Source organism: Chiloscyllium plagiosum, unplaced genomic scaffold, assembly GCF_037043375.1.
Source record: "Chiloscyllium plagiosum isolate Xiang-an unplaced genomic scaffold, Cpla_swu_hap1 HiC_scaffold_44, whole genome shotgun sequence".
NCBI classification, from domain to species: domain Eukaryota; kingdom Metazoa; phylum Chordata; class Chondrichthyes; order Orectolobiformes; family Hemiscylliidae; genus Chiloscyllium; species Chiloscyllium plagiosum.
This window is the reverse complement of record NW_028270182.1, coordinates 61,460,153-61,485,720: the sequence shown is the minus strand read 5'-3', so window position 1 is coordinate 61,485,720 and position 25,568 is coordinate 61,460,153. Positions and strand designations below refer to the sequence as shown.

Below are 25,568 nucleotides of genomic sequence, written 5' to 3'. Positions count from 1 at the left end.
GCCCTCCCTCGCTGTGTGGGCGCGGCCCTCCCTCGCTGTGTGGGCGCGGCCCTCCCTCGCTGTGTGGGCGCGGCCCTCCCTCGCTGTGTGGGCGCGGCCCTCCCTCGCTGTGTGGGCGCGGCCCTCCCTCGCTGTGTGGGCGCGGCCCTCCCTCGCTGTGTGGGCGCGGCCCTCCCTCGCTGTGTGGGCGCGGCCCTCCCTCGCTGTGTGGGCGCGCGCGTGGCCCTCCCTCGCGGTGTGCCTGCGTGCCCCTCCCTCGCTGTGTTCATGTCCCTCCCTCGCTGTGTTCATGTCCCTCCCTCGCTGTGTTCATGTCCCTCCCTCGCTGTGTTCATGTCCCTCCCTCGCTGTGTTCATGTCCCTCCCTCGTTGTGTTCATGTCCCTCCCTCGTTGTGTTCATGTCCCTCCCTCGTTGTGTTTGTGTGTCCCTCCCTCGCTGCGTGTGCATGTCTCTCATTCTTGCAGTGTGAGCATGTCCCTCCCTCGCTGTGTGTGTGCGTGTCCTTCCCACGCTGTGTATGTGCATGTTCCCTCCCTCATTGCGTGTCTCAACGTGTCCCTTTCTCGCTGTGTGTGAATGTCCTTCCCTCACTGTGTGTGTCCCTTCGCTGCGTGTCTGTGCGTGTCCCTCCGTCGCTGTGTGTGTGTGTCTCTCCCTCGCTGTGTGTGTGTGTATCCCTTTCTTGCTGTGTCTGTTCGTGTCCCTCCCTCGCTGCGTGTGTGTCTGCGTGTATCCCCCTCGCTGCGTGTGTGTCTGCGTGTATCCCCCTCGCTGCGTGTGTTTGTGTGTCCAAAATTTGCACCATCAGTGGATTGGCCATCATAAATTGACTGTGGTATTCAGGAATGTGTGGTTTAAGTAAGTTCACCATGAGAAATGTATAGGTAGAGGGGTGGGTCTGGGTTGGATGCACTTCAGAGTTTTGGAATGGACTGGTTGGGCCGAATGGCCTGGTTGCACACAATGCCGATTCTATTCAGGTTATTGTCCAGCCCTATCAACCATCCCCGTCTCTTACACCTGGCCTTATCTCCAATATTCTCCTTAACACTGTAATCTCCTCCAGACTCTAAAACACTCCTTGCCTATGTAAGCTTCTCCAGTCCTTACAAAGATCGATATGTCTGTCACCTCTTCCTGCTTTTAGAACTGTCCCTATAACTATTACCATTTGGTACAGCACTCCCAATCATTGTTCCCTCTTGAAACTCCCATAAACATTCGTATCTCTGAAAACTCATCTGGACTGTCTCAACTTCCCTTTGACAGTTACGTGCTGAGACCTGCTCTATATCAGTGAAGTAATGAAGTCTTGGCAACACTCACCGTTATAACCTCCCTCCAGCTTTACGGCACCGAGGATCTGTAGAAGCTCTTTTCAACCCGACAGCCATCTCTGTGTCTGTAATCTCCTCCACTCCCCATAATACATCCTCTCTGAGCTCCTCTGTAGTCCATTAAACACTCCCTAACACTGTCTGTATCAGTGTAACCTTCTCCAAAAACAAAACCTTCTCTATCTGTGTAAAACCCTACACCGGTCCCTATCCCTCAGCTCCGTCTAACAATACAACCCTCCATGTCTATGTATTCACCTTCAGTCCCTACTCACCTCCCTATCTGTGTAACGTGCTCCATGCATTTTTGCTTCAGTCTCTTCAACTGTCCCTGTCAGTGTAACCTCTTCCAGATGCGAAAACTCTCCACTTTTTGACTTACTCAGACCACACAACCCTCACTAGCTAAAACCTACTCCTGTCTGAGAAACTTATCTCTGCAAATTGCTCCAACTCTTCAACTCTCCATAAGCTCCTGCAGCTCTTGCATCTCTCCCTATCTACCAAATCTCTTCCATTCCCTAAACACCAACAGTCTGTGGAGACCTGACCACCATCCCTATCAGTGTAATCTTCTCAGGTTCTGCAGTAATCCTGATCTGTCGAACTCACTCCATGCCTGTGCCTCTCCCAATCCAGTCCCTACAAAACCCACTATCTATTTAACACCCTCCTGTCACTATCACTCCCTTGTCAATGTAAACTCCTCCTGTGTCTCCACCATCTACCCATCTCCATAACCTTGTCCAGCTCTTACCACTATCTGTTTAAACGTCACCTTCCTCTACAACTTACTCCTGTTTGTGCTATGCTCCCTTATCTGTGAAACTGTTTCTGACTGTTATCCCAGTCTCTGAAAAGAAATCCAGATTCCACAGCCTCCATAACCCCCAGAACCTAAGCTTTCCTATGTCTATAAACATCTTCAGTCACGACTACCCTGCATATCTCTGTTTGTTCTTCCAGTCGATACAAACATCTTTATCTCTGTGTAATCTGCTCAGCTCCCTAAAACACTCCGTGTCTTTGATCCAGCCCTGGCCTACAAACATCCTTATCCCTGTAAACTTCTCCATCCCTCCTTCCTCCCCAACTTCATGAACTCCTGCAGGCCCGATAGCTATCCACATTCCTGTAACCTCCTGTGGGTCTATGGTCCTCCCTCCCTGTGAAACCACCTCCAGTCCCACATCCCTCCAAATCTAAGTCCTGTGCTCCAGATCAGACCATTGCTGTCTCTGTAAACACCTGCACTCCTGACAACTCTTCCCATTTGTGTAACCTCGTTCAGACCCCATACTCTCCAGCTTCCTGAATCCTCTTCCTGCATTGCAACCAAAACCACATGTTTCTGTAATATCCACCAGTGCTTACACCCTCCCCAACTCAGTAACCACTTTCAGCCCTAACAAAACACCTAAACTGTGAAACCTCTCATTTCCCTACAACCCTCCCTCCCTCCCTCCCTCCTCAAATGCCTTCCTCACCATGAAACCTCACAATTACTGAAGCCTCCTTTTGGCACTGCAACCCTCCTAATGTCTGCAAAATCCTCCTGTCCTGATATCCCTCCCTGACTCTGTAACCCCCACCACCCTCCAGTGCCCTTCTGGGGAACATGGCAGTGGAGGGAAGATTCGTAAAGTCGAGCCATATTACGGAGGTAGAATTCTGGGAATTACAGATTTGGTCGAATGTCTGTGGTGTGCAGATTATTGGCGAGGACTCTAAAGACAGGATTTATGACTACTTGGAAAACCATAGTTAAATTAGCCACAGTTAGTATGGGTTTGTGAGGGGCCAGGCCATGCCTCACAAACCTTATTGAATTCTTTGAGGATATGTTGATGGCTCATTCAGAAAAGAAGGATGATTGGTTACAGGGAAATCTGTCTGTCTGGATACAGGATTAGATGGCCTAGAGAAGACAGAGGGTGGCGGCAGATGGACAGCATTGAGCCTGGAGCTCAGTGACCAGTGGTGTTCTGTAGCAATCGGCTCTGGGACTCTGCTCTTTGTGATTTTTGTAAATGACTTGGATGTGGATGTTGGAGAGTGGGTTAGTAAGTTTGCAAATCACACCAAGGTTGGTGGAGTGGTGGGTAATGTGGAGGGCTGTTGTAGGTTGCAATGGGACATTGACAGGATGCAGAGCTGGGCTGGAAGTGGCAGATGGAGTCCAATCTGGAAAGGTGTGAAGTGATTCACTCTGGAAGGTCGAATTTGACAGAATACAGGGTGAAAGGCAGAATACTTGGCAGTGTGGAGGAACAGAGAGATCATGGGGTCCATGTCCATAAATCCCTCAAAATCGCCACGCACGTTGGTAGGGTTGTTAAAAAAGCATATGATGTGTTGGCTCCCCTTAGAAGGGGATGGACTGTAAGAGTCGTGAGGTTTTACTGCATCTTTATAGCGTCCTGGTGAGACCACACTTGGAATATTGTGTTCAGTTCTGGTCCCCTGTTTACAGGAAGGATGTGCAAGTTTTAGAGAGCGTACACAGGAGATTTACCAGGATGCTGCCTGAAATGGAGGGCAGTTCTTACGAAGAAAGGTTGAGGGAGCTCAGGCTTTTTTCATTGGAGTGAAGAAGGGGGCAGGGTGACTTTGTGGAGGTGAACAAGATGATAAGAGGCACAGAGTGAGTGAACAATCAGAGACTTTTCCTCCTATGGCATAAATGGCAATTACAAGGGGGTGTAATTTTAAGGTGATTGGAGGATGGATAAAAGGATAGAGAATAGTAGCTGGTTGGATGGACTACAAATGGTGGTAGTAAAATGGGACACATCTGGGACATTTAATAGACTCTTGGACAGACACATAATAGTAAAATGAAGGGTATGTAGTATACTTTGATCTTCCAGTTGGATAAAAGGTTGGCATTAAATCATGGCCGAAGGGTCTTTGGCTGAACTGTTCTGCGTTCTGTGTTCTGTCTGGTAAAAGCTCAGATCAGTGTAAAAGGATATGGCATTCTGGAGGAGCTAGTGAATTGGATACAAAATTGGCTTGATGGTTGTAGACAGAGCATGGTGGGAGACATGTTGTTTTTCTGACTGGAGACATGTGACCAGCGGTGGAGTGGGTCCCCTGTTGTTTGTCATTTGGATAAATTGTTTGGATGGAAATATTGGTTTCCTGGTAAGTAATTGTTTTGGGTGACACTGAAATTGGTGGTAAAGTGGACAGTGAAGAAGGTTATCGGTGATTCTACAGGATGAACAGTACTGCTGGGATAGTGGGCTGAAGAATAGCAGATGGAGTTTAATTAGATAAAGGTGAGGTGTTCCATTTTGTGAAACAAGCCAGGGTGGGATTGTACAGTTAATGTTTGGGCCCAGGGTAATGTCAGTCAGAGATCCAGTCACCCAGGTATACAGTTCTTTGAATGAGGTGTCTCGGGGAGACAGGCTAGTGAAGCAGGCATTTGGGATAGTTACCTTCATTTGGGAGAGCATTAAGAGTAAAAGTTGGGATGTCATGTTGTGGCTGTAAAAGACATTGGTGGGGCCACCATAAAAACATTGTTGATCAGTAGGAAGAACTCCTCTAGTTCACTAACCTCCTTTAGGGATGGCCATCCAATATTCTAAACTGGTCTAGCCGACATGTGACTCCAGACCCTCAGCAATATGGCTGACTCTGAGCTACCCTCTCAGTAATTAGCAGAGGGGTCAAGGAACGTTATTCCAGGCAGTGACACCCACATCCCATGAATGAATAAATAAAAATACACATGTCCCTCCCTACCTCTGCAAACCCCTCCAGCTGCAGCAATCCGTCCTGGCTTTGTAACTCCCTGACCACTCTCTGTAACACTCTCACCATCTCCAGCACCTTCACCTCTCCCTGTTCCTATCGTGTCAATGAACCCTGACCGTGGCTACCCTTCCCACAGCCCTCCTCCTGCGAGCAGACCCATTGCAATCCATTAACATTTACTCCTAAAACACTCTCTCACTTCAGGATTTTAAGTACTTTTTGGTGATCTTCTCAGCCTCATAATCTAATATGATTCCTTTTGTCCTGAGTACGGGACCAGTGGGAATTTCTTGCTGAGGTTTATACTGTTTCAGTGGAATGTCCTTTTGAGTATTTTACACTGTCCCTTCAAATGTTTTCCACTGTTCATTTACAGGCACATGTTTCAGTCTGTTTAGCCTGTTTACCTTGGTCAGTTCTCCTCTCAAACCCATGTCATTGGCTATTTTTGTTTCTAGTTGTAGCTTGTCCTTTCTGTGATTCACTTTTAAACTTTATATTTACTTAAACTGCACTTTAAGTGGGCGGCACGGTGGCACAGTGGTTAGCACTGCTGCCTCACAGCGCCAGAGACCCGGGTTCAATTCCCGACTCAGGCGACTGACTGTGTGGAGTTTGCACATTCTCCCCGTGTCTGCGTGGGTTTCCTCCGGGTGCTCCGGTTTCCTCCCACAGTCCAAAGATGTGCAGGTTAGGTGAATTGGCCATGCTAAATTGCCAGTAGTGTTAGGTAAGGGGTAGATGTAGGGGTATGGGTGGGTTGCGCTTCGGCGGGTCGGTGTGGACTTGTTGGGCCGAAGGGCCTGTTTCCATACTGTAAGTAATCTAATCTTTATCACAATTTCCCGAAGGATCTTGGCAGGTAACATTACTCATTCACTAAGTTTCATCACACGGTCGCTCTGCGATAGTTATGTCCCTAGCCAGTTGCACAATGTGTTTTTCAAAGAAACACTGAAAACAAATTAACCAAACTCCTCTTCCAATATCAATGTTGACCATGTGATTGTCCCAGATTATACAAATATTGAAGTTTTCCAAAATTATCACAATGCCTTTGTTAAATAATTGCAATGAGTTCCTGTGTAACGCAGTGATGAGCAACGGAATGCTGTTCGGTGGCTAAAACTGTTCTGCTGCTTGTGTCCTTGGCAAGTAGTAGCCAGAATTTACATTCAGACTGACTCGACTTCATGATCTGAGGCCAAAGGCTTTCTCAGTATTGCCTTGGTTGTCCATTATTGTTAGCATTGCCCATTTTGCCTGAGTTTGCACAAGATTACGAACCACTGAATATTTTTGTTCACCCTGTATCCATGTCTCCCTGCTGTCTACATCTCTTTTATCTCTGTGTCACAAATCCATCGACCTTATTGCAGCAACGTTGTCCGTTCAAAAAAAAAACATAATATATTCTCTTCCGCAATTTTCTGTCACAAATGTATTCACTGATGTACAATTTTAGTTAAACTCTGTCCCATCCTGTTCCTTTCTGCTTGTCTTCAGCCACATTCCCACGCTGTTCCATTGCTTCACCTTTTCCCTTTGGATTTGGAAAGCTCCTTTCACCTGCATCCTCTCTGTCAGGTGAAAGCCCTGTCCATAAACCTACCGACATGATTGGCCAGGACACTGGTCCCAGCACAGTTCCAGGGGACCATCCTAATAGATTTTTTTAAAAAAATCAGGTATGGGATGTGTGAGTCTCTGGCTGACCAGCCTTTCTTGCCAATCCTAGAAGCCCTTGAACTGAGTAACTTGCTCGGCCATTTCAGAGGGTAATTGAGAGGCAAACACTTTGCTGTGGGAATGTTGTGCTAACCACGTCAGGATGGGCAGATGTCTATCTCGAAAGGACAAGTGTTTGGATTTGTTGTACATCAGTAATGGTCTCATACTTATTTGCCGATTGTTAATTATTATTTTTAAAATTATTGATTTCAAATGTCTCCTTTTCAGATGGCGGGATTCAATCCTGCCTCCCCTGAACATTAGCTGAGATTTTGGATACATTCTCTCGCAATAATACCACTAGGCCATTACTTCACCTGCTCACTGGGTGCTCATCCCTGAGCACTGATACCAGGGTATCATGAAGCTAAACCCATTCTTTCGACACAATTGTGTGATCCTGACATCTTTCAGCAATCTGGGACTATTACTTAATATCGCTCCATTTTCCAGATCTCTGTGGAACTCAGTGCCATCCTCCATGTGTAACCCTCACTGCATCTGTTTAATTTCCCATTCTGTCTATTTCTCTGTATCCTGTAGGTACTCAGGAAAGTCCTGACTCAACAGCCTTCCCAGCTGCTGGGTGGATCGTCCATCACCTCACTGAATGCAGTTGGTCTGCCAGGGAGAGACAAAGCGAAAGGAGATCTAGAGCCTTCAATAAACCCTGTAGGTCACCCACAGTGCACAGAGCAAAGAACAATGAGAGGGCTCCAAACATCTGTTAACACAACATGACATAGATACAGTGCTGGAGGGGGAGCACAGCACAGGACACACACACCCCCCAGGCTCAATCACCACCTCAATGTAAGTTCTGTTATATTAAAACTCACTACTCTGCAATAGTGTATCCATGGCATGTCTTGTGGTCCAGTGTCTTCAATGATTTTTAATTCCCATAACAGATCCTTTCGCTGTAACCTCCTCCCTTCCCGATAGTCCCTCCACATATTCGAAATGTACTGCATTCCAGACTATCATCCCTAACCCTGTAACTTGGTTCAGTGTCTACAACATGCCTTATCTCGGTAGTCTCCTCCTCCAACAAGGACTGCAGATGCTGGAAACCAGAGTTTAGATTAGAGTGGTGCTGAAAAGCATGGCAGGTCAGCAGCATCCGAGGAGCAGGAAAATCGATTTTTCGGGCATAAGCTCTTCATCAGGAACAGAGGCCGGGAGCCTGCAGAGTGGGGAGATAAATGAGAGGGGGTTGGGGATGGGGTGCAAGTAGTATAGACTACAATAGGTGAATGGGGTGGGGAAGAAGGTGATAGGTCAGAGTGGAGGATGGGGGAAGATAGCAAAGAGTACAATGGGTAATGGGGCTGGGGGTGGGGATGACAGGTCAGAGAGGAGGGTGGAATGGATAGATGGGAAGGGAGATAGGCCATTAGGACAGGTCATGAGGGTTGTGTTGAGCTCGAAGGCTGGAGGTGGGGTGAGATGGGGGAAGGGAAAATGAGGAAACTGGTGAAGTCCACATTGATGCCCTGGGGTTGAAGTGTTCCGAGGCGGAAGGTGAGACGTTCTTCCTCCAAGCGTCGGGTGGTGAGGAAGTGGCGGAGGAGGAAGCACAGGACCTTCATGTCCTCGGCAGAGTGAGAGGGGGAGTTGAAATGTTGGGTCACAGGGCGGTGGGGTTGATTGGTGCGGGTGTACCAGAGATGTTCCCTAAAGTGCTCTGCTAGGAGGTGTCCTGTCTCCCCAATGTAGAGGAGACCGTATTGGGAGCAACGGATGCAATAAATGATATTGGTGGATGTGCAGGTAAAACTTTCGATGTGGAAGGCTCTTTTGGGGCCTTGGATGGTGGTGAGGGGAGAAGTGTGGGCGCAGGTTTTGCAATTCCTGCAGTGGCAGGAGAAGGTACCAGGAAGGGAGGGTGGGTTTTGGGGGGGGCGTGGAACTGACCAGATAGTGACGGCGGGAATGGTCTTTGCGGAAAGTGGAGAGGGATGGGGAGGGAAATATATCCCTAGTGGTGGGGTCCGTTTGGAGGTGACAGAAATGGCGGCGGATAATTTGGTTTATGCGAAGGTTGGTAGGGTGTAAGGTGAGCACCAGGGGCGTTCTGTCCTTGTTACGGTTGGAGGAGTGGGGTTTGAAGGCAGAGGTGTGGGATGTGGACGAGATGCGTTGGAGGGCATCTTGTCCCATATGGGAAGAGACATTCCGATCTCTAAAGAAGGAGGATATCTGGTGTGTTCTGTGGTGGAACTGACCCACCTGGGAGCAGGTACGGCGGAGGCGGAGGAATTGGGAATAGGGGTTGGGAATTTTGCAGGCAGTAGGGTGGGAAGATATGTAATCTAGGTAGCTGTGGGAGTCGGTAGGTTTATAAAAAATGTCGGTGTCAAGTCGGTTGTCATTAATGGGGTTGGAGAGGTCCAGGAAGGGGAGGGAGGTATCAGAGATGGTCCAGGTAAATTTAAAGTCAGGGTGGAATGTGTTGGTGAAGTTGATGAACTGCTCAAACTCCTCGAGGCAGCATGAGGTGGCGCCAATGCAGTCATCAATGTTGCGGAGGAAGACGTGGGGAGTGGTGCCACTGTAACTACGGAAGATGGACTGTTCCACGTAGCCAACAAAGAGACAGGCATAGCTGGGGCCCATACGGGTGCCCATGGCTACCCGTTTGGTCTGGAGGAAGTGGGAGAATTTGAAGGAAAAATTGTTAAGGGTGAGGACAAGTTCAGCCAAACGAATGAAAGTGTCGGTGGAAGGGTACTGTTGTGGACGTCGGGAGATGAAGAAACGGAGGGCTTGGAGGTCTTGGTCATGGTGGATGGAGGTGTAGAGGGATTGGATATCCATTGTGAAGATGAGGCGTTGGGCCAGGGAAACAGAAGTCTTGGAGGAGTGGAGGGTGTGAGTGGTGTCTCGAACGAATGTGGGTAGTTCCTGGACTGGGGGATAGGCCAATGTCGAGCTGGGCAGACATGAGTGCGGTGGGGTAGGAGGTGAGACAATGGGTCGGCCAGGGTGGTCAGACTTGTGGATCTTGGGAAGGAGATAAAACTGGGCAGTGGGGGATCCCAGACAATGAGGTTGGAAGTTGTGGGTGGGATATCTCCTCCTGAGGTGATGAGGTTCTGTATGCTCTGGTGATGGGAGGTGGGTCATGGTAGAGGGGGTGGTAGGTGGAGGTGTCTTTGAGTTGGCATCATGGCTTCAGCGGTGTAGAGGTCAGTGCACCAGACTACCACTGCACCCCCTTTATCTGCTGGTTTGATGGTGAGGTCGGTATTGGAGCAGAGGAAGTGGAGGGCTGCACGTTGTGAGGGTGACAGGTTGGAGTGGGGGAGGGGGGGTAGATAGATTGAGGCGGTTAATGTCTCGGTGGAAGTTGGAAATGAAGAAATCGAAGGCAGATAATAGGCCAGCGCGGGGTGTCCAGGTGGATGGAGTGTATTGGAGGCCGGCAAAGGGGTCCTCAGAAAATAGGTGGGAGTCTTCATTGTAAAAGTAAGCTCTGAGGTGGAGGTGGTGGAAGAAGTGTTCAATGTCATGGCGTGTATTAAATTAATTGATGTGTGGACGGAGGGGATAAAGGTGAGGCCTTTGCTGAGGACTGATAATTCGTCCTCAGTGAGGGGGAGGTCAGGGGGAATGGTGAAAACTCGGCAGGACTGGGAGCTGGGACCAGGCGTAGGTGTGGAGCTGGAGGAGGTGACAGAGCCTGTAACTGGAGTGGGTGTGGTGTTAGGGGGAATGGGGATGGAGTCATGAGCAGGGGTGGTGTTCCCCTCAGGGTTCTGGGGGCAGGGATGGTGACGGTGGGACCTGGGGGTGGGGTCAGCAGAATGCAGGTGAGAGGCATTGGTGGGGGCGGAAGTGGTGGCAAACACGGCAGTGGGGGGGGGGTGGAAGTCACTGAGTGTGTGACATCAGCGATGATGTGAGGGGCGGAAGTGATGTCACTTGTGGTGTATGAGGAATTGTGAGGGGCGGAAATTGCATTTACTTGATTTTAACCAATAATTTCCTGTCACAAATCTGTTTGACAATGTCGTATTTTAAATAAACTCAGTCCCTTACTGTTTCTTTCTTTTGGTCTTCAATCACATCTCCATGGCGTTCCAATATTTCAACCTTTCTCTTTGGACTTGGGAATTTCCATTCACCTCAGACCTGTCCCCCTCTTCATCTGTGTCCATTTATAGCACACTGCACAATCTGGTACCAGAGGAGCCGATCCCAATAAAATAGCTCAGTCCTCCCTGAGTACTGGTAGCAGTGCTCACTGGTCAGAACCACTTTTGATGATACCATTGTGTGATCCTGATACATTCCTGCACTCTGCTGATATCACTCAGTCTCTCTGCATGTGATATCCCTTACTCTGTGGGTCTAATTGCTGTCTCTGTCAGTGTCTCTCACTCTTGCAGCTACTCCAGATCCTGAGTCAACAGCATTCTCCACTCCAGAGGGAAGCAACTGCACAGGCCATGGATGGAGACTGGGAATTTCCAGATCTCTGTGGGACTCAGTGCCATTCTCCATGTGTAACCTTCATTGCATTAGTCTAATTTCCCATTCTGTCTACTTCTCTGTCTCATGTAGCTTTTCCTGATGTCCCTGACTCAGCAGAATTCCCAATTCCTGTCTCGTCCATCACCACATTGAAGACAGTTGGTCAGCCAGAGAGATGGAGAGTGAGGTCTGGAGCCTTCAGTTAATCCTGCAGCCGGTAAGATCACTCACAGTAAACACCACAGGGAGGAGTTAGTGGGCTTTAATTCAGACCCTGAGGGCATGATGTAGGAACAGTGCTGGGCAAGGAATATGAGAAAATTCTCAGGCTTCATTATCACCATCTTGTCTGTAAATTCATTCTGTTCCACTATGTCTGTCAGTTTCTCCATTGTCTGTTTCATCGATACCACTTCCCCTATCTCTATCAGCCCCTACGACCGTGCGTATCCCTGTAAGCTCCTCATATCAGTAAAACTCTCCAAGTTTCTGCCTTTGACTTTAATCCCGGGTTCTGTCACATCTCTCCTTAACTGAAGAAAAACAACTCTTCAGTTCCTTAAGCCATCCTGGTCAGTGTAGTCCTTTCCAGACCTGGAAAACCTCCCTGTCTTTGTGACTTTTTTGAACTCCTACTACCTTCATGATCTCTGTAGCCTTCCCGTCACGACAACAAAAAAGCTCTGTACCTTAGTAACCTCCTGCAGCTGTTAGACTCCTCCTTATCTCTGGGCACAAAGCATAGTGACCCTGCTTCTCTCATAAATTAGTTTCTGCATTTCTAATGATGACTATGAACTCTTCCTGTCTCTAAAGCACACTCAGTCTCTGTAAACTCTGCTGGTCCCGATTGATGTAATTTCCTTCAGTAACTACAAACTTTTATACCTTTAATCTCCTCCAGACGCGACCACACAGTTTATTTCTATAACCTCTATGAGTGATAGAGTCATAGAGATGTACAGCACGGAAACAGACCCTTCAGTCCAACCCGTCCATGCCAACCAGATATCCCAACCCAGTCTAGTCCCACGTGCCAGCACCCGGCCCATATTCCTCCAAACCCTTCCCATTCATATACCCATCCAAATGCCTCTTAAATGTTGCAATTGTACCATCCTCCACCACATCCTCTGGCAGCTCGTTCCATACACGTACCACCCTCTGCGTGAAAAAAGTTGCCCCTTAGGTCTCTTTTATATCTTTCCCCTCTCCCCCTAAACCTATGCCCTCGAGTTCTGGACTCCCTGATCCCAGGGAAAATACTTTGTCTATTTATCCTATCCTATCCATGCCCCTTATAATTTTGTAAACCTCTGTAAGGTCACCCCTCAGCCTCCGAAGCTCCAGGGAAAACCGCCCCAGCCTGTTCAGCCTCTCCCTGTAGCTCAAATCCTCCAATCCTGGCAACATCCTTGTAAATCTTTTCTGAACCCTTTCAGCTTTCACTACATATTTCCGATAGGAAGGAGACCGGAATTGCGCAAAATATTCCAACGGTGGCCAAACCAATGTCTGTACAGCCGCAACATGATCTCCCATCTCCTGAACTGAATACTCTGACCAATAAAGGAAAGCATACCAAATGCCACCTTCACTATCCTATCTATCTGCGACTCTACTTTCAAGGAGCTATGAACTTGCACTCCAAGGTCTCTTTAGTCCGCAACACTCCCGAGGACCTTACCATTATGTGTATAAGTCCTGCTAAGACTTGCTTTCCCAAAATGCAGCACATCGCATTTATCTGAAACTCCTTCTGCCAGTTAGCCCATTGGCCCATCTGGGCTAAAAAGTAGAGGGCCCAGCACCGATCCTTGTGGCATTGCACTGGTCACAAGCCTCCAGTCTGAAAAACAACCCTCCACCACCACCCTCTGTCTTTTACCTTTGAGCCAGTTCTGTATCCAAATGGCTACTTCTCCCTGTATTCCATGAGATCTAACCTTGCTAATCAGCCTCCCATGGGTAACCTTGTCGAATGCCTCTGATGTCCATATGGATCACATTTATCACTCTGCCCTCCTCAATCTTCTTTGTTACTTCTTCAAAAAACACAGTCAAGTTTATGAGACATGATTTCCCATGCCCAAAGCCATGTCGACTATCCCTAATCAGTCCTTGCCTTTCCAAATACATGTACATCTTGTCCCTCAGGGACACCACTGAGTTCAGGCTCACCGGTCTATAGTTCCCTGGCTTGTCTTTACCACCCTTCTTAAATAGTTGCCAACATCCAGTCTTCTGGCACCTCACCTGTGACTATTGATGATACAAATATCTCAGCAAGAGGCCCAGCAATCACTTCTCGAGCTTCCCACTGAGTTCTCGGGTACACCTGATCAGTTCCTGAGGATTTATTCACCTTTCACCGTTTGAAGACATCCAGCACTTCCTCCTCTGTACATCTGGGCATTTTGCAAGATGTCATCATCGATTTCTCTACAGTCTATATCTTCCATATGCTTTTCCACAGTAAATACTGATGCAAAATTTTCATTTAGTATCTCCCCCATTTGTTGTGGCTCCACACAAAGGCCGCCTTGCTGATCTTTGTGGGGCCCTCTTCTCTCCCGAGTTACCCTTTTTTCCTTAATATATTTGTAAAAACCCTTTGCCTTTTCCTTCATTATATTTGTCAGATCTATCTCATGTCCGCGTTTTGCACTCCTGATTTCCCTCTTAAGTATACTCCAACTTCCTTTATTCTCTTCTAAGGATTCACTCGATCTATCCTGTCTATACCTGACATATGCTTCCTTCTTTTTCTGAACCAAACACTCAATTTCTTTCGCCATCCAGAATTCCCAATACTTACCAGCCTTCCCTTTCACCCTGACAGGAATATACTTTCTCTGGATTCTAGTTATCTCATTTCTGAAGGCTTCCCATTTTCCAGCCGTCCCTTTAGCGGTGAACATCTGCCTCCAATCAGCTTTCAAAGGTTCTTGCCTAATACTGTCAAAATTGGCTTTTCTCCAATTTAGAACATCAACTTTTAGATCTGGTCTATCCTTGTCCATCACTATTTTAAAACAAATTGAATTATGGTCGCTGGCCTCAAAGAGCTCCCCCACTAACACCTCACTTACCTGCCCTGCCTTATTTCCTAAGAGTAGGTCAAGTTTTGCACCTTCTCTAGTAGGTACATCCACATACTGAATCAGAAAATTGTCTTGTACACACTTAAGAAATTCCTCTCCATCTAAACCTTTAACACTATGGCAGTCCCAGTCGATGTTTGGAAAGTTAAAATCCCCTACCGTACCTACCCTATTATTCTCACAGATAGCTGAGATCTCCTTACAAGTTTGTTTGGTAATTTCCCTTTGACTATTGGGGGGTCTGTAATACAATCCTAATAAGGTAATCATCCCTTTCTTATTTCTCAGTTCCACCCAAATAACGTCCCTGGATATATTTCTGGGAATATCCTCCCTCAGCACAGCTATAATGCTATCCCTTATCAAAAATGTCACTCCCTCTCCTCTCTTGCCTCCCTTTCTATCCTTCCTGTAGCATTTGTATCCTGGAACATTAAGCTACCAGTCCTGCCCATCCCTGAGCCATGTTTCTGTAATTGCTATGAGATCCCAGTCCCATGTTCCTAACCATGCCCTGAGTTAATCTGCCTTCCCTGTTAGGCCCCTTCTATTGAAATAAATGCAGTTTAATTTATTAGTCCTAACTTGTCCCTGCCTGTCCTGACTGTTTGACTCACTTCTATTCTCAGCTGTAACAGTCTCAGGTCGAGCTCCCAAAATCCTCCCTGTGATTGTTACCACATCCCATCCCTGCATTCCTCCAAATCCCTGTAAAGTCCTCCCATTCCTAAAAACCGCCCTGTATCTGTCACCTGTTCCAGCTTCCACAACCCTCCCTATCTCTGTAAGACAACCCCCCACATCCCTGTCCCAGTTACTTCAGCCCGTTGTATCACTAAATGCCAGTAATCACTATAATATCAGAGTGAGGTGTGAAAGCAGGAATACTGTACTGGGTTACATGGTTAGTCGTGATCATATTGAATGGTGGGACCGACTCTGTGGTCAAATGGCCGATACCTGCTCTTCTTTCCTGTGCTTCTCTATAAGCTTACTATCAATATAACCTCCTTCAGTCCCCACAGCCCTCCCTATCTCCATAAGCTCCTTCAGCTCCTGCGACACTTCCTATCTATGTAACCTGAATCATTCCCCACAAACCTCCCTAACTCCATAATCTCCAAAAGGCCCTAGGATCCTCCCTATCTCCATAATCTCATCCAGATCCAACGACCCTCCCGTTCAGAGTAACCTCCTTTAATCCCCATGATCCTCCTGATCTGTGCAACCTCCTTCAGGCCTGACAGCCCTGCAGATACCTTTGGCCCCTTTCAGGCCACACAACACTTCCTATCTCCATAATATTCTTCAGTCACCACTGCACACTCTGTGTCCGTAATCTCATACAGTCCCCATATCACTCCCTATCTCCATAATGTCCTTCAGTCCCCACGACCCTCCTTATTTCCAAAACCTCTATTTACTGTTGAACCTGTAAGCTACCTTTTTCAGATTCATAAACATGAACTCCCATAACCATTTCTGCTGCTAGTCTGAAACCAAACAGTGTTAGCCTGACAGTAGGTCGGAAGCTGAAATATGTTTGAAAGGATATGTCAATGAACAATAACTAGACCCTTAGAAATGCTTTTAATAAAAAGAGAATGTGTTTTTGAGCCTGTTGGATTTTATTTTTATTGGTGTGAATATAAATGGCAGAATAGATACGGGTGTAGAAGTGGCTGTACTGAGGATATGGCTTATTTGAATTTTCAGAAACCTTTACACAAGTTTCAATAAATGCTAAAGAGTAACTTGGTAGAGAATAGGGCCCCTTAACTGTCAGGAGGTAGCTGAGATATTAGACAAAACAATTTTGTCAGAATTTACTGTGGAGAAAGACACAGAAGCTCGGGAACATGTGGAAATAAATAGCGATGTCTTGGAAAGAATCCTCAACAGAGAAGAAAAAGTGCTGGAGTCTTAAAACAAATAAAGGTAGATCAATCCTCAGTCGCTCATTAGATCAATCCTTGAATATTGTGGGAATCTGGGGAAGAGATTGCAGTGTCCCTAACAGCGATATTTGTATTATCAACAGACACAATGACTTATACGAAGACTGGAGGGTGGCTAATGCTGTTCCATCACTTAAGGGCTGAAGGGAAACACCAGGAAATCACAGCCCTGTGAGCCCAGTGTTGGGGAAGTTGTTGGAGGAGATTCTGAGAGAAAGGAGCGAAATATATTTAGAAAGGCAAGGGCTGATTAGAGATAGTCAGCATGGCTTTGTGAGTGGGAAACCGTGCTTCACAAACTGGATTGACTCTTCGAGGAGTTGACCAAGCGGTAGATGAAGGCAGAGCAGTCAGCATTGTCTACATGAACTTCAGCAAAGCATTTGATGAGGTTGCAAGGGATGTAGAACATCTAATCAGGAGGAAGAAGGAAGCTAACTTAAGTTTGAGAAACCAAGGATCAGAAGCAGGGCTCTAGAGAGCTACATGGGTCAGCACGGTGGCACAGTGGTTAGCACTGCTGCCTCACAGCATCTGGGACACGATTTCGATTCCAGCTCCAGGCGACTGTCTGTGTGGAGTTTGCACATTTCCTCCGTGTCTGTGTGGATTTCCAACAGGTGCTCCGGTTTCCACCCACAGCCCAAAGATGTGCTGGTTAGGTGAATCAGCCATGCTTTGTTCAAGAAAGGGAATAGAGATAATCCTGGGAATCACAGACCTGTCAGTCTTCTGTCTATGATGTGCAGATTATTGGAGAGGACTCTCAGAGACAGGATTTATGATTTCTTGGAAAACCATAGTTTGATTAGAGAAAGTCAGCTTGGCTTTGTAAGGGACAGGTCGTGCCTCAAAAATCTTATTGAATCCTTTGAGAATGTGACAAAACACATTTGTGGCTCATTGAGAAAGTACAGAGCATGGGATACATGGAAACTTGCCTGTCTGGATACAGAATTTCTGGCCCATAGAGGACAGAGGGTGATGACAAATGGAAATCATTCAACCTGGAGCTCGGTGACCAGTGGGTTTTCTGCAGGGAGAGGTCAAAAAATCTCTGCTCTTTGTGATTTCTAGATGACTTGGATGTGTGAGTGGAAGAGTGGGTAAGTAAGTTTGCCAATGACACGAAGGTTGATGGAGTGGTGAATATGGTGGATGTCTGTTGGAGGTTGCAATGGGACATTGACAGGATGTAGAGCTGGGCTGAGAATTGGCAGATCAAGTCAAATCTGGAAAAATGTGAAGTGCTGCATTTTAGAAGGTGAGACTTGATTGCAGAATAAAGGGGTAAAGACAGAATACTGAATGGCGTGGAGGAACAGATGGATCTTGGATTTCATGACCAGAGATCCATCAAATTTGCCACCAAGCTGATAGTGTTGTTTAGAAGAAATATGTTGTATTGACTTTCATTAGCTGGGGGATTGAGTTTTAAAGCCGTGAAGCTATGCTGCAGCTCTACAGAGCCCTGTTTAGACCCTGATTAGAATATTGTGTTCAGTTTTGGTCCCCTTCATTACAGGAAGGATGTGGAAGCTTTAGAGAGGGTAAAGAGGAGATTTACGAGGATACTGCCTGGATTGGAGAGCTTGTCTTATGAAGAAAGGTTGAGGGAGCTAAGGCTTTTCTCATTGGAGTGAAAAAGGGTGAGGGGAGACTTGGTAGAGGTGAACAAGATGGTGTGAGGCACAGAAAGAGTGAATAGTGAGAGACCTCTTTATCCCATGGCATACATGGTACAAGGGGGAATACTTTTAAGGTGATTGCAGGATGGGTAAGGGGGGGATTTCAGATGTAGGTTCTTTACACAGAGAGTGGTGGGTGGGTAGAGCGGACATTTAATAGACTCTTGGATAGGCACATGGATGATAGTAAAATGAAGGTTATGTAAGGTAGTTTGATCTTACAGTCGGGTAAAAAATTAGCATGGCATCATGGCCGAAGGGTCTTGTGCTGTACTATTCTGTGTTCTACGTTCTGTATGGTAAACTGGGTAATAAGCTCTGATCAATGTAAAAGGATATAGCATTCAGGAGGAGTTAGTCCACTGGATACAAACTTGGCATGATGGTAGGAGACAGAGGGTGATGGGAGGCATGTTGTCTTTCTGACTGGAGGTATGTGACCAGCGGTGTAGTGGGTCCCCTGTTGTTTGTTATTTGGATAAATGGTTTGGATGGGAATATTGGTTTCCTGGTAAGTAAGGTTTTTGGATGATACTGACATTGGTGGGAAAGTGGACAGTGAACAAGGTTATCTGTGATACAACAGGATGGATAGTACTGCTGGGATAGTGGGTGAAGAATAGTAGATGGAGTTTAATGAGATAAATGCAAACTGTTCCATTTTTGGTGAAACAAACCAGGGTGGGACTTGTACAGTTAATGTTCGGGCCCTGGGTAGTGTGGTCAGTCAGAGACCCAAGGAAGCAGGTACGCAGTTCTTTGAATGTGGTGTCACAGGTAGACAGGCTGGTGAAGCAGGCGTTTGGGGTGGATACCTTCATTGGGCAGAGCATTGAGAGTAAGAGTTGGGATGTCAAGATGCTGCCTGACTTGCTGTGTTTTCCAGCACCACTATAATCTAGACTCTGGCTTCCAGCATCTGCAGCCCTTGTTTTTATGATGTTGCATCTGTACAAAACACTGGTGAGGTCACCGTAAAAGCATTGCTGATCTGTAGGAAGAACTCATCCGGTTCACTGACCTCTTTTAGGGAAGGACATCTGACATTCTAACCAGGTCTGGCCGACATGTGACTCCAGTGGGCGGCACGGTGGCACAGTGGTTAGCACTGCTGCCTCACAGCGCCACAGACCAGGGTTCAATTCCCGCCTCAGGAACGGGGACACATTCTCCCTGGCCAATTCAGGTGAATTGTTAGGTAAGGGGTAAATGTAGGGGTATGGGTGGTTTGCGCTTCGGTGGGTCGGTGTGGACTTGTTGGGCCGAAGGGCCTGTTTCCACACTATAAAGTAATCTAATGTAAAAAAAAAACAGACCCACAGCAATATGGCTGACTCTGAGCTACCGTCTGGGCAATTCGCAGTGGAGCAAAGAATGCTGGTCCAATCAGTGACACCCACATCGCATTAAGGAATAAATGAAAATACATGTGTCTCTCCCTACCTCTGCAAACCCCTCCATCTCCAGCAATCCGTACTGGATTTGTAACACCGTTCAGGCCCTGACCACTCTCTGTAACACTCTCACCACCTCCAGCATCTTCACCTCTCCTTGTTCCTGTCGTGTCATTAAACCCTGATCATGATTCCCCTTCCCACTGCCCTCCTCCTGCTAGCTGACCCATTGCAATCCCTTTAACACTTACTCCTCAAATGCTCTCTTACTCCAGGATTTTAAGTACGTTTTGGTGATCTTCTTAGCCTCATAATCTAATGTGATCCATTTTGTCCTGAGTGAGGGACGGGTGGGAATTTCTTGTTGAGGTTTGATCTGTTTCTTTTGTTGAGTAAGTTTCACTGTCCCTTCAAGACCCATGTTTCAGTTTGTTTAGCCTGTTTATCTTGGTCAGTTCTCCTCTCAACCTCATGTAATTGGCTATTTTTGTTTCTAGTGGTAGCTTGTCCTTTCTGTGATACACATTAAAACTTTAAATTCCTTTAATCTACACTTTATCACAATTTCCCGGAGGATCTATTCCAGTGACATTACTCAGTCACTAAGTTTAATCACACAAAAGTTGATCTGAGATAGTTATGTTATAGCCAGTTGCACAATGTGTTATTCAAAGAAGCATTGAAAAAAAATCTCCCAACTCCTCTTCCAATGTCACTGTTGTCAGTGTGATTGACAAGATTATGTGAATAGGAGAAAGTGAGGACTGCAGATGCTGGAGTATCAGAGTTGAAAAATGTGGTGCTGGAAAAATACAGCAGGCCAGGCAGGAGAATCGACGATATGAGATTATACGAATATTGAAGTTTCACTGAATTATCCTCAAGCCTTTGTTAAAAATTCCAATGAGCTCCTGTTTAATGCAGTGATGAGAAATGAAATGCTGTTCGGTGGCTAAAACTGCTCTGCTGCTTGTGTCCTCGGCAAGTAGTAGCCAGAATTTACATTCAGACTGACTCTACTTCATGATCTGCGGCCAAATGCTTTCTCTGTAATGCCTTTGTTATCCATTATTGTTGTCGTTGCCCATTTTGCCGGAGTTTGGACAAGACTGTGAACCATTGAATATTTATGTTCACCCTGTATCCATATCTCCCTGGTGTCTCAATCTCTTTTATCTCTGAGTCTTAAATCCATCTACTTTATTGCATCGACGTTGTCCATTCAAAAAAAAAACTTACTCTTTCCCGTAATTTCCTGTCACAAATTTATTCACTGATGTACAATTTTAGTTAAACTTGGTCCCACCGTGTTCCTTTTTGCTTGTCTTCAGTCACATCCCCATGCTGTTCTGATGTGTCACCTTTTCTCTCTGGATATGGAATGTTCCTTTCACCTGAACCCTGGTCCTGCATCCGCTGTCAGTTTAAAGCCCTGTCCATAAACCTTCCGACATGAGTGGCCAGGACACTGGTCCCAGCACGGTTCCAGTGGGACCATCCGAATGGATTATTTTTAAAAGCAGGTATGGGATGTGGGTGCCTTTGGCTGACCAGCCTTTCTTGCCCAGCCCTAGCTGCCCTTGAGCTGAACAACTTGCTCAGCCATTTCTGAGGGTAATTGAGAGGCAACCACTTTGCTGTGGGGATGTCGTGCAGACCACGTGAGGATGGGCAGATATCTTTCCCAAAAGGACAAGTGTTTGGGGTTTTTTGTACATCAGCAATGGTCTCATACTTACTTGTGGATTGTTAATTACTATTTTTAAAATTATTGATTTCAAATTCCACCATTTCAGATGGTGAGATTCCAACCAGCCTCCCCTGAACATTAGCTGAGGTTTCGGATACATGCTCTAGCAATAATACCACTCGGCCAGTGCATGATGAACAAAACCTGTTCTTGCAACACAGTTGTGCGATCCTGTTATCTTCCCGCATTCTGGTGATATCACTTAGTATCTCGCTCTTGCTCTCGCTTTTTCTTTTTCTTTTTCTCTCTCTCTCGCTCTCACTCTCTCTCTCGCTCACTCTTGAAGCTACACCAGATCCTGACCCAACAGAATTCTCCACGCCAGAGAGACGAGGCAGCACAGGCCAGGGATGGAGACTGGGATTTTCCAGATATCTGTGGTGGTATCAGTGCCATTTTTAATCCTCACTGCATCCGTCTAATTTCCCATTCTGCCTATTTCTCTGTCTCCTGTAGGTACTCAAAGGTTCAGACTTGATTAACTTCCCAGCTGCTGGGTGTCTCGTCCATCACAACATTGAAGATGGTCGGTCAGCCAGAGAGACGAAGGGCAGGGAGATCTGGAGCTTTCAATAAATCCTGCAGTGAGGTAAGATCACTTACAGTGCACAGAGCAGAGAGCAATGAGAGGGCTCCAAACATCGGCTAACAAGACAAGACGCAGGTACAGTGCTGGAGGGGGGGCACAGTTTACACACACCCCAGGCTCAATCACCACTCCTAATGTAAGTTCTGTTGTACTACGTCTCACTACTGTGCAACACCGTATCTGTGGCATGTCTTGTGGACCAGTGTCTTCAATAATTTGTAACTCCTATAACAGTTCCTATCCCTGTAATGTCCTCCTATCCCAATAGTCCCTCCACATATTTGAAATGTACTGTATTCCAGACTACCATCCCTATCGCTGTAACTTGCTTCAGTGTCCACAACATGCCTTATCTCGGTAGTCTCCTCCTCCAATAACTGGAGACAGAGTCAGCAGCATGGAAACTGTTCATTCAATCCAACTAGTCCATGCTAACCAGAGTCTATGAACGAGTCACGTTTCCCTGCATTTGACCCGTATCCATAAAAACCTTCTCCTCCCCATGTAGCTGCTCAAATGTCCTTGACATGTTGGAATCGTACTTCTCTCTACCACTTCCCCTGGAAGCTCATTCCATAACTGCACCATCCTCTGTTTAAGTCTTTCCACTCCCATCTCATATTTATGCCCACTGGAGCACAAAACATGACAGCGCAATCCAGGCCCTTCAGCCTTCGATTTTGCGCCAACGTGTGGAACCAATCTGCAGCCCACTGAACCAACGCTATTCCAATTCTTGTCCATTTGTCTATCCAATTACCGTTTAAATGCCTTTAAAGTTGGCGAGTCTACCACTGTTGCAGGCAATGCATTCCATGCCCCGACTATTCTGAGTAAAGAACCTACCTCTGGCATCTGTCCCATATCTATTTATTAATATTAATATCTACCTCAATTTAATGCTGTCTCCCCTCGTGCTAGGCATCGCCATCCAAGAGAAAAGGCTCTCACTATCCAACCCATCTCACCTGCTGATTATCTTATATATCTAAATTAATTGACCTCAAACACATTATCTTGAACAAAAACAGCTTAAAGTCCCTCAGCCTTTCCTCATAAGACCTTCCCTCCATACCAGGTAACTTCCTAGTAAATCTCCTCTGAATCCTTTCCAAAGCTTACACATCCTTCCTGAACAAATGTGGCCATACCCAGAGTTTTGTACACCTGCAGCATGATCTAATGGTTCTGAAACTCAATCCCTCTACCAATACAAGCTCACACACTGAATGGCTTCTTAAAAAAAACCCCATAAACCTGGGTGGCAACTTTGAAGGATCTCTGTACATGGACATAGAGATCTCTCTGTTCATCTGCACTACCAACAATCTTACCATTATCCCAGTACTCTGTGTTCCTGTTACTCCCTCCAGAGTTACTCGCCTCACACCTTTCCACATTAAACTCCATTTGCGAACTTTCAGTCCAGCTGTCTATCTATACCTTAATGTAACCTACAACATCCTTCGTCACTATCCACAACTCTACCGACCTTAGTGTCTTCTGCAAATTTACTAACCCATCCTTCAATGCCCTCATCCAGGTCATTTATATAAATGACAGCAACAGTGGCTCCAAACACATCCTAGCAGTACCCACTAGTAACTGAACTCCAGGATCGATATTTCCCATCAACCACTACCCTCTGCCTTCTTTCAGTGAGCCAATTTCTGATCCAAACTGCTAAATCACCCACAAACACATGCCTCCGTATTATTGGCAATAGCCTACCACGGGGAATCTTAACAAACACCTTACTGAAATACATATACACCACATCAATTGCTTTACCCTCATCCATCTCTTTGTTCACCTTCTTAAAGAGCTCAATAAGTTTTGTGAGGCACAACCTATCCTTCACAAAATCGTGTTGACTACCCCTAATCAACTTACTCATCTCCAGATGATTATAAATCCTATCCCCTACAAGCCTTTCCAACACTTTACCCAGAATCAAAGTAAGTTTCACACGTCGAGGGAGCCGTGGTTTAATAAGGAATTGGAATCCCTTGTTAAATGGAAGAGGGCGGCCTATCTCAAGATGAGACGTGAAGGTTCAATTGGGGCGATTGAGAGTTATAGGGTAGCCAGGAAGGACCTGAAGAGAGAGCTAAAAGCAGCAAGGAGGGGACATGAAAGGTCCTTAGTAGATAGGATTAGGGAAAACCCTAAGGCTTTCTATAGGTATGTTAGGAATAAAAGAATGACTAGGGTAGGAATAGGTCCAGTCAAGGATAGTAGGGGGAAGTTGCGTGTGGAGGCGGAAGAGATTGGGGAGACAATGAATGAATACTTTTCTTCAGTATTCACTCAGGAACAGGGCATTGTTGTCGATGAGAATACTGAGGCACAAATAAGTAGAATGGATGGCTTTGAGGTATGTAGAGAAGAGGTGTTGGAAATCCTGGAAAAGGTGAAAATAGATAAGTCCCCTGGGCCTGATGGCATTTATCCTAGGATTCTCTGGGAAGCAAGGGAGGAGATTGCAGAGCCATTGGCCTTGATTTTTATGTCCTCTTTGTCTACAGGAGTAGTCCCAGAAGACTGGAGGATAGCAAATGTGGTTCCCTTGTTCAAAAAGGGGAGTAGGGATAGCCCTAGTAACTATAGGCCGGTGAGTCTCACTTCTGTTGTGGGCAAAGTCTTAGAGAGAATTGTAAGGGATAGGATTTATGCACATCTCGATAGGAATAATGTGATCAAGGATAGTCAGCATGGTTTTGTGAAGGGCAAGTCGTGCCTCACAAACCTTATTGAATTCTTTGAAAAGGTGACGAAGGAGGTTGATGAGGGGAAAGCGGTAGATGTGGTATATATGGATTTTAGTAAGGCGTTTGATAAGGTTCCCCATGGTAGGCTACTGCAGAAAATACGGAGATATGGCATTGAGGGTGAGTTAGAGGTTTGGATTAGGAATTGGCTGGATGGAAGAAGACAGAGGGTAGTAGTTGATGGCAAAGTTTCTTCATGGAGTGCCGTCACTAGCGGTGTTCCGCAAGGATCTGTTTTGGGACCATTGCTGTTTGTCATTTTTATAAATGACCTGGAAGAGGGGTTAGAAGGTTGGGTGAGCAAGTTTGCGGATGATACGAAAGTCGGAGGAGTTGTTGACAGTGAGGAAGCATGTGGCAGGTTACAGCAGGATATAGAGAAGCTGCAGAGCTGGGCAGAAAGGTGGCAGATGGAATTCAATGTAGCTAAGTGCGAGGTGATTCACTTTGGGAAGAATAACAAAAAGATGGGGTACTGGGCTAATGGTCGGATACTTGGTAGTGTGGATGAGCAGAGGGATCTTGGTGTCCATGTACACAGATCTCTGAAAGTTGCCACCCAGGTAAATAGTGCGGTGAGGAAGGCATATGGCGTACTGGCTTTTATTGGTAGAGGAATTGAGTTCCGGAGTCCTGAGGTCATGATGCAGTTGTATAAGACTCTGGTACGGCCGCATCTGGAATATTGTGTGCAGTTTTGGTCGCCATACTATAGGAAGGATGTGGAGGCATTGGAACGGGTGCAGAGGAGGTTCACCAGGATGTTGCCTGGTATGGAAGGAAAATCGTATGAGGAAAGACTGAGGCACTTGGGGCTGTTTTCACTAGAGAAAAGAAGGTTTAGGGGTGACTTGATTGAGGTGTACAAGATGATTAGGGGGTTAGATAGGGTCGACAGTATGAACCTTTTCCCGCGTATTGAGTCGGGTATTACAAGGGGGCATAGCTTTAAATTAAGGGGGGGTAGATATAGGACTGATGTTAGGGGTAGGTTCTT

At 46.4% G+C, this 25,568-nt stretch overlaps 1 long non-coding RNA gene across 1 annotated transcript in view; it reads left to right on the top strand.

Annotated features, from left to right (window-relative positions):
- Positions 1–554: 554 nt before the first annotated feature.
- LOC148137416 (uncharacterized) overlaps positions 555–25,568 on the top strand; it is a 107,042-nt gene continuing 82,028 nt past the window's right edge. The window contains exons 1-4 of the long non-coding RNA XR_015754341.1: positions 555–860; positions 7,382–7,651; positions 11,408–11,534; positions 21,668–21,800. This is a non-coding gene — a long non-coding RNA (uncharacterized LOC148137416). The remainder of the gene's footprint in view (positions 861–7,381; positions 7,652–11,407; positions 11,535–21,667; positions 21,801–25,568) is intronic.